Here is a 9551-nt window from a genome sequence, read left to right on the forward strand (position 1 = left end):
TGCAGCTCTGAGCTGGGGGTGGGAGGGGTTGCAAGACGTGGCTTCCCTGATGTTCACTTCCTGCTCCATGGCTTGGGTGCCACTGCCTCCTGTCTCCCACCCCCATAGCACTATTACTCGCCCCATGCCCAACCTCCTGTAATCCTCCCTGGGATCTGGTGCTGTTACAATTATTGTTCTGTTATTAAAGGTGGGGAAAGTGAGCTTAGTCAGGGAATGTGTTGGCCTGCCCCTGATCCCAGAGCCAACCACTTGCTGTGGTTCTGCATACTCTCTGACAGTGTCTCATGTCTTTTGCAAGAGGTCTTCTCTGTCCCCACTTGCCACAGGCCACCCCCATCCCCACTCTCCTCTCGGCTCCCTGATTTGACCTCAAATTGTTTGCCTCTTTCCCTAGGGGACCTTGGGTACTTGGCTGTCCTCCTCCCCCTCCCCCTGCCCTGCCCATATGCCTGATATCCCAGCCAGCCAGGAGTCCCCAAATAAGCAGAGCTGCTGAGGAAGTGTGTGTGGGTGCTGATACAGGGTCCTGGCGATTGCTGGGAGAAGCCCCATCCTGAGTGGGGCTCCTCTGCCGCCTCCTAGTCCCTGAGGGGTTTGTCAGTTGGCGCCACAGCCCTATGCTGGGAAACCCATATCAGTGAATGCTGGGGGCACCTGTGGGTACAGGGGCTTTGCAGCCTGGCCTCTTGGCCTGCCTGGACTTGCCCATCCTAGGCCATGAATTTGAGGAGACCTCCTGAAACCCATTTCCAGGGTAGCTGTGCAAAGGGAGGCAGGCCTTATGAGGTGCTAATTACCCAGCTAATTGGAGCCAAGTGAGTTACAGATGGCCTGGTTGACAGGAGGCAGGGATTGCATGAGGGGAGAGGGCTGCTGGGCGAGGGTTCAGAGCAGGCAGTGGCTGTTCATAAATGGTTGACTTACTAGGGCTGACTAGCTGCCTTCAAATGCATCCCGCGTTGCAGCATGTGACATGTGCATTCCTGTTTGGGCCCAGAAGTGCACCAGCCCCCTGGGAGGCCCCCGCCCCATGTCACCTCCTGGTCTGTTGTCCTGCTGTTGCAGGAAGCTCAGCAGACTCGGTGCCCACAGACTCCATCCCCTGCACCCTTTTGACCCCGCGGTGGCAAAGATGGCCTAAGGAGTGCAAACTGATGATGAAGTATGTCACATTTGTTATGACATGAAACTTAGGGAGTGTTCTATGCCAGAAGAAACCAAGAAAACAAAGAAGGCAGTCATTTTCTGTTTCAGTGCAGACAAACGTGCATCATCGTAGAAGGCAAATAGATCTTCGTTGGAGAAGTAGGTGTAATCATAACTGATCCTTTCAAGCATTTTGGGAATGCTTCCTGAGAAAGATTGTTGCTATGCTTGTACGATGCAAGCTTTGAAACCAAGGAATTCAGAAAAGTGAAATGATCTATGTGAGCTCCCAGGATGCAATCAAAAATAAGTTTCGAGGCATAAAACAAGTATGTCAAGCAAATGGGCTAGAAGACCTCAGTTGGGCTTAGATTGCTGAAAAGCTAAGTGGGGCCTTTATTGTAGCTTTTGAAGGATGTCCCATGTAGACTATCATTCAGTGCCACAAATCAAAACCTTTCACGTTTAATGTTACCCTTTAGCTGTATAAGTAAAGCAAAGCTGTTTAGGCCAGGGTCTCACTGAGGGGAGCTATCTTGTCATCTGTTAGAGCAAACTAAGTAGTCTATAAAAATGTGCAAGCAGCCCTATATAAATATAAAATCTAAAGTTTCAAGAAAAATTAAAAAGTACGTTTACTGATTTTCAAGGAGAGGAAGGAAGAAAGAGAGGGAGAAACGTCGATTGGTTGATTCCCATATGCTCCGACCAGGGATGGAACCCATAACCTAGGTATGTGCCAACGAGGAATTGAACCCTCAACCTTTGTGTGTATATATGTGTGTGTATGGGACTCCACCCAACTGAGCCACACCAGCCACGGCTGTCTAAAATCTAAAATTTTATTGATGTAGAATTTAATTCTTATTGCCCAAATGTCTGTTTTGATGAGCTGTCTTGTAAAGATTTTTGTTAAGCTCATGATTTTTAGTTATTTTTTTAGAAAGAGGGGAAGAGAGAGAGAAAGAGAGAGAGATGCGTGGATGTGAGAGAGAATCATTGCTCAGTTACTGCCTCTCCTATGTGCCTAGTCAGACCACCAAACCCACAACCCACATATGTGCCCTGACGGGGAATCAAACTGTCAGCCTTTTGCTTTGTGGGGTGCCTCCCAACCAACAGAGCTCTTGACTTTTAATAATGCAGTTCACAAAACAGTACAAGATCATATGAAGAGAATTATTGTATTTTTGTTAACCTCAGCAATTACTGTATTTTTTTAGCTTAGAGAACTGGTCATAATCTGGTAATAATTTTTGCCCAAATTTTTTATTCTCTCTCGAGCTAAACAGTGGAAAATAATTCTCACACGTGATAATATTAACATACTAACTACAGTAAGATTAAGTCAGGCAGTCTTTTAATTCTGCCAGATGTGTAATGAAGACTGCCTTAGAATTGTGTACGCTTATAGTCAGCACTGATCTTGCAAAGCACGATTTCAAGCACGTTGTTACAGTGCAGGGAACAACTCCGGGCGCCCGTGGGGAGCTCTCCACTCATTAGTTGGGAGACTGTTCTGAGAGTGGCCTTGCATTTTGGAAATCGTGATGTGTCCTCAGGAGTATACGTAATATCTTGTAAGAACGAATTATAATGCAAACTAGGGCTCCATTGTAATATATTTTGTTTATGAAAATGATAAAACAGTATATTGATAAGCTGGGACACTTGTGATAGCTTTAACTGTGTCTTCTTCAGAACTTAGTTGCTTTTGGCATAATACGGTGTGGAAGAACACAAGGTATATGCTTACTTTGGGGCCTAGAAGAGCTTAATTTTCTAGAGCAGTTTGTCAATGCTACGTGAAATGGGAAGCAGGTATGACAAATGATGACACCCACAGAAAGCTGCTACCTGATGACACTTGGAAGTGATTGCTTTTAACATCACAGGCATACACACATTGTAGAACAATGTAGAGACATACATACAGTTGAACTTAGAAGTAGTCATATTGGCTTTATGTAATAAAGGAAGAATCTTTAACTTAAAACAAAACAAAACAAAACAAAACATCCTGGTCTCCTCTACACCTTGGTCCTGGCCCTGGCCCTGGCCCGAAAGGACTTGTGTTCTGAGACCACACTTGTTGGAAGGGCTCATTGAGCGCTTGGCAGGTAGAGTGCCCCGCTGTGGAGGAGCACCAAGGAGGAGAAAGGCCTGCTGCTGCGTCCTGGGGCTCCCAGGCCCGTGGCAGCCCAGGCAAACATGGGTTGGGTGCTGTTGAAGGCAGCCTGGGAGAACAGAGGTGATGTCACTGAGCTGGGTCATCTGGGACGGGCGTGGGGCTCACCCCATTCCAACCCTAGTCAGGACCTTGGCCTGGACCCTGTCCTTCTGAAAACAGACCTATGTGACCTCCCAAAGAGGCTGGAGAGCCCAGGGAGATGGACCTGTGCTCTGTGATGATAGAGGCCTCACAGATGGCAGATGAGACACACCCGGGCAGAGGCCAGGAGAGTGAGTGAGTTCCACTTTGCTGCAACCAGAAAGGAAACAGTAGCACCGTCTTTCCTCCCCCACACTCCCCTCTTCACAGCCTAGTCTGGATCTAGGGGGACTTAGGTCACGTAGGGCCAGACCCCAGGCCTTAGCAAGATAGAGTTTGACTGTCACTCACATTGGCTTATCCCACCTCTAGCCCTATTGGCTGCCTGTGGCTTCTGGACAATCTCTGTACTCTCTGGTCTCTAGGCTTTCATGTAGGCTGCCATCCCCGCTAAGCATCTCTGCCCCTTTCTGACTAGTTAGGTCCTCTCCACTCTGCATGCTTTGGTCCCATCTGCCTCCCAGGCTGCTCCGTGACCTTCTGCTTGTCCTCCTGTAGCACCCATAGCACCCACAGCCCCTGCTCCTGCTCCTCCACACTGCTCATGGGGCCCAGGACCCAGACCCAGATCATTAGGAGAGAAAGCCGGGAGGCTAAACACCTCCCTTGATCGAGTGCTTGTCCCCACTCTCCTCCCTCCCAGGATGCTCTCAGAACTACATGAGCTTATGGTATGAAAAATCCTTGGTAGTAACCCTGGTTTAATAACATGATAATAATTACTCAAATTTTATGAGTCCCTACTTCTGAGCCAGGCAGTGTGCTAGGTACTCTTCACAGCAACCCTCCAGGGCCGGAGTTTTTATTATCTCTACTTTTCAATGAGGAAATAGGGCTCAGAGAAGCCAAGCAACTAATCAAAAGTTACACAGCAATTAAGTGACAATCTGTGGACTCCCAAATCACTACTCTCACAATGGGAGGAGAGCCATCATTACTTTTTTTTTCTGCCAGCCTGTTTCCTTCCCCCCTTATCCCTCCCTACTTGCCTGTTATCCTCTGCCTGGTGAGCTTGCATCACTACAAGGGCCCAGGAGTCCAATTAGGGGCTCTCCCCAACGAAACTAACTGAGGCAATTCTGATCCCAAGAGGGCGTCACTGCACTGAAGTTTTAATTAGCTATCATTGCTCTTCCAGAAACTCTGACCTGCCCATGGCTACACCAGCCCAGGTTGGCTTCGTGGCAGGAGGCAGGACTGATATCTATCCCAGCAGCACAGCCTAAGCCACCCCAGCATGGGAGGGAGGTATGCCTGGGCCCCTGTCCCACCACAGCTCCCTGGGTCCACTTCAGCATTCTCATTTAATCCATTAAATGGACTGAATAAACTAAACACATTAATATTTGTAAAGTATTGAAAACAGTGCCTGGTAAAAGCTATATGAGTGTTAAATTAAAAAGTCATCAAGTCAGGAGGGATGGGGAACAAGGGGCAGGGCTGAGGCACAAGGGTATTCTTGAACTTGAAGATGACATGTTTCTTGATGGCCTGGGAATGCTGGGCGGCCCATGTGTGGGCGGTCAGCGCTGTAAAGTTTGCAACCATGCCCCCTGGCAACGTCGGAAGCTTGGGGCTGAGTGCACAGCAGGGCTTGGAGAAAGTAAATGATGGGTATGGAGGAGGCTGAGCCAGGTGCTGTACCAAGCACTTTTTTCCCCTAAATTTCATTGATTGATTTTGGGCAGGGGGTGGGGGGAGATTTGTTTTCCACTTATTTATGCATTCACTGGTTGATTCTTGTACGTGCCCTGAACAGATTATCCAACCTGCAGCCTTGGCTTATTGGGAGGCTGCTCTAACCAGCTGAACTACCTGGTCAGAGCTTGATTTTTTTTTAAATTTTAACTTTTTCATCCGTTTATTTTTCTTTCTTTTTAAAAATTCATTTTTCTATTTACCAAGCACTTTCTATACTGCGCACTGCCTTACAGGACAGGGATCACCACCCCATTCTGCAGGTGAGGCAGCCCAGGCTTACACAGGTGATCCGCACGTCCAGGCCCGAGAAGCCATCGAGAAGCCAAGCAGGACAGACCCAAAGCCTAAGCCCTGTGCACTGGAAACCTGACTTCTCCTAGTCTGCACCGCAAGCCACAGGGTGGCAGTCAGTAAGGCATCAGAGCCACAGCCCAACCCCTAAAGAGGACAAAGTGACCCTCTCTGTTGCCACTCAGCCTCCCAGAAGCCTGAGGACTCTGAGTGCGGGTGTTCGTGGGAGGGCCCTGGAGACCCCTTTCCTGGGCAGGGCTTTGAGTCTAAGCTGAGATAATGACAAGAAGGATCTGAGGCAGTGCCTCCCACCCCTCCTGGGAGCCATGAGGCTTCTCTCAACCCTGATCCTGGCCTCAGCTGGCCTGGCTGCACACCTTGCCCTCATCAGCAGCTGCCATCCCAGCCCCAAGCCAGAACTGAGCCCTCCGATACTGCCGCTCAGTAATCAGCTCTAAGTGTTGGAAACCTCAGTGGGCTGCTACGGAGGGGGCGGCAGCAACCCCCTGGCCCAGACCCTGCTATCCAACCGACCTTAGTAAGGCTTCCATGAACAGTCTACTCTGTCTATCCATGGGAGGATGAGAGGGTGCTCCAGAATTGGTGGAAGAGGCCTGGACAGGGCCAGGAGCTTGATTTGCAGCCCCCGCTCCACCCCTGCCACAAACATTTGAACTGGGGAACTGGGGAACTGGGGAACTGGGGAACTGGGGGAAAGTAATCCCTAATGGAGGCCAAAGGCCAAGCGAAGCAAGGCAGACAGTGGGCAGGAGTCAGGATTGTGAGTACAGGCTGTTCAGGCCCAAGCCACCATCCTGCAAATGGCTGTGCTGCTGGCCCAGTGCACAGAGCCTGGGGGAGGAGGTCCCCAGAGAGAGGCCCTGGATGGGGAAAAGAAAAGAGGTGATGAGGGAGGCTGACATAAGCCCAGGCTTGGGGTAGAGGGAGCAGCCTGCTGCAACACTGAGGGGAAAATGCATCAGCCTGTCCCCTTTCCATAGGGTCTCCTTCTCTTCGCCTCACAACCCCAGCGCCAGGCTGGGGACCTGCAAGGATGGGTTTGCAGGCAGCATGAGGCATGCAGGTGGAGCTCAGCCAGGTGTTTTTCCATCCCAGGTTGGGGGAGGGGAGGAGGAGAGAAGGGAAAGGAAGTGTCAGAACAAGAAGGAAGCTCGTGTACAGGCTGGACAGGCTTTTAGGAGACCTGGCTGCCCAGGCCCTAGGCACGTGGCTGCCCCTCAGTTTTCCCGTGTTGAAATGGGGGCTGGCAGGAGGCTGTTGGCGATCTGAGTATTGGTGCTGTGGGTCCTGAGAGGCTGAAAGGGTGAGTGTAGGGGCTGTAGGGAGTTTGGGAAGCAGAGGCCCCTTTCAGGTACTCATTGCTGAAGTGCTTGAAAGGGGAAGGTGTTCTGCCTTTCTTTCCTTTCAGATGTGCAGTCCTCCTTTTCCATGAACCCTGCACTCCATGACCACGGCCTGACCCAGCCTTGGGCTGGACACTGGAGTCCCAGCGCTTAGACAGACCCAGGTCCTGCCTCAGAGGAGGTCCCTCCACAGTCTCGTAGGGAGCCAGACTTGTAATCAGATAATTTTAGTACGGAGATGAGTTCAGAATGCTATGAGGTCTCAGAAGAGATGACTAACTGCAGTCTGGAGCTCTGGAATACTTTCTGGAGGAAGGGGCATAAGCTGAATCTTGAAGGCCAACAGAAGTTAGCAAAGAAAGAACTGGACAAGAATACTCCAGAGTATGGAGGTGTGACTCAGCTTTGGCCGGCTCTGGGGACTGCAGTAGCAATAGGGAGAGGAGCAGAAGCCAGAGCGGGGCACTGAGGAGCTCTGGGAGGCTCCAAGCTGGGGGTGGGATGATGGGGTCACATATGGACATTGGAAAGACCTCTCTGGAGAGAGAGAGGGAATATTTCCCACTGCTTCCGGTACCAAGCCATACCCTTCAGTGGCTGGGCTCTTGGCACAGCCAGAATGAGGACCCTCTCTTGACTCAAGGACCAGCCCCTATTCCTCAGGCCTCTGTGCCAGCCCCATTCCCGCACAGGCACATACCATGCTGGAGTGCCCTGGGCTGTCTGCCATCTGCCTCTCTTACAGTTCTGGGAAACAGCAGCTGGGGCCCACTCCCAGCGAGCACAAAGCCTGGGGGTCCTCAATATTTGGTGGGAGGAAAGATGGGAAGGACAGTTAACCCATACTGGCTGTTACTTAATTAAAGAGCTCCCCCCTTCCTTGTGATTAGGCCCCCAAATTATTGCATATGTGTTTTTTTGGTTTTTTTGTTTTTCCCCCCTCTGTAGCCAGTAGGCTGGCAGGCACCATCCTCCAGGGAGCTCCATCCCCCTTTCTCTGCCTTTGGGAGCCCCCTCTGAGAGACTGATTTCCTCTGGAGGGAGGTAGGGCTGCCCCCTCTACTCTCTGCTCACGGTAGAAAGGCAACAGGTTACTGTGTCCCAGCCTCCCCTCCAGAAGAAAGCTCTTATTTGTCAATGCACTTTTGGAAGTGGCTCACCTCACTCCAATCAGACCCAATGACCCTGACCCATCCCCAGGTCCTATCCAACCCACATGCTCTGAGCCCACACTGCCAGCCACTGGTATAGCTCAACCCTCAGGCTCTGTGTGCTTCCATAGCAGAGGGTTCCTGACCACCAGCTGTGCCTAAGCCGTCTCTTAGAAGGGTTTGGCAAGGGAATCCAATTTACTCCATATCTTGGGTATGTGGGCCATATGCTTCACCCCTTCTCCTTTAGAGCTACCACTGGTTGAGGGCTCACTGTAAAGAAATCTGTGAACTTACTGGATCCACAGAAGCCCTGGGACATATCCTAATCATACTCATTTGACTGAGCAGCAAACTGAGAGATCAAGGGGCTTGCCTAAGGTCACAGAACTCAGTAGGTCAAACTTCAGTTTATGTGTTTTCAAACTCTTGCCTCATATGGTTGTTGTAAGAATTAATTGACATAATGTTTATCAAGTGACTGGCACAGGACTGTGCTCCAGGTAGGAGCTCCTTGCCTTGCCCATCCACCGACACTGAGATACTCCTCCGTTGGGAGGAAGTAGAGAGTGCAGAGAGGCTATAAAAGCAGTCCAGGGGCCTTCATGGGGGAGGCAATGTCTGTAGCTGGGTCTGAAAGGACTGGGGAGAGCATTGCTGTATGTCTTGGGAAAAGGTGCCACACCTCCCTGTTTCTCTGCCTGCTGGCACCATATCTCCCTCGTCTAGGGTGAGAAGGAGCTCTTCCAAGGAAGAAAGAGTTCTGTAAATAGCAGGTGTGGCCACATGAAGAAGCTGAGGTTTGGGGAGCTGGCCTTTCACTTTGCTTTCCCAGGAAGCCAGGAGTAGTAACCTGTGTCTGGGGTGGGGTGGAAGAGGAATGTGTGCCTGTGGAGCCTGCGCATGCCTGGTGTTGTGTGTCTGTGAGTGTGAAACCTCCTTCCCAGACTCCTCTAAGCTACTTTTCTTTGTTAACTCTGCCCAGGAAGCCCACATAAAGACAGACTGTTTCTTCCAAGCTCAATACCATTTCTTCTAACACTACAGTCTAATAAACACATGGGGGCTCCCAGGACAGCCACATTGTATTGATTACCTCCTGTCATCAAACAAAGCCTTGATAGCCACCTCTCTCCATAGGTTCTATGCATGATCCTTGGGGTAGAGAAGAAAGGGGCAAGGTCAGGGCCTTTAGAAACTTGCAGTCAGCTGACATACCACAGAACTTTTTTCAGTTTATAAGCAATTTCCCACACTGATTTTGTTTGACATTTACCTTGGTCTATAAGGCAGATCTCACCGTTTTCATTTTGCAGATGAGGAAGTTGAGTCTTAGAGTTACAAAATGGCTGTCAAGTCCCCCACCCTGTGTCCTTTCTTTTATATTCTACTGTGTTTAAGTGATGCTGAAAAGGAATGGACAAGACACTGATTAAGTGAGCTGCTGCTTTTGTGAATGTCCTGACTTAAGACAGGACCCAGTGGGGTGAGTCTTATCAGGCTCATCCTGGCCTGGGTGGGCCTCACTCAGGCTCAGAGAGACTGGAAAGAACACCAGGCCAC

General features: G+C 50.3%; 1 pseudogene; it reads left to right on the forward strand.

Annotated features, from left to right (window-relative positions):
* Positions 1-1135: 1135 nt before the first annotated feature.
* Positions 1136-1577, forward strand: LOC129080391 (destrin-like; annotated as a pseudogene).
* Positions 1578-9551: the final 7974 nt, after the last annotated feature.

The sequence above is a fragment of the Pteronotus mesoamericanus genome, unplaced genomic scaffold (genome assembly GCF_021234165.1).
Source record: "Pteronotus mesoamericanus isolate MK-2021 breed Mesoamerican mustached bat unplaced genomic scaffold, CSHL_Meso_final contig_100, whole genome shotgun sequence".
Lineage (NCBI taxonomy): Eukaryota > Metazoa > Chordata > Mammalia > Chiroptera > Mormoopidae > Pteronotus > Pteronotus mesoamericanus.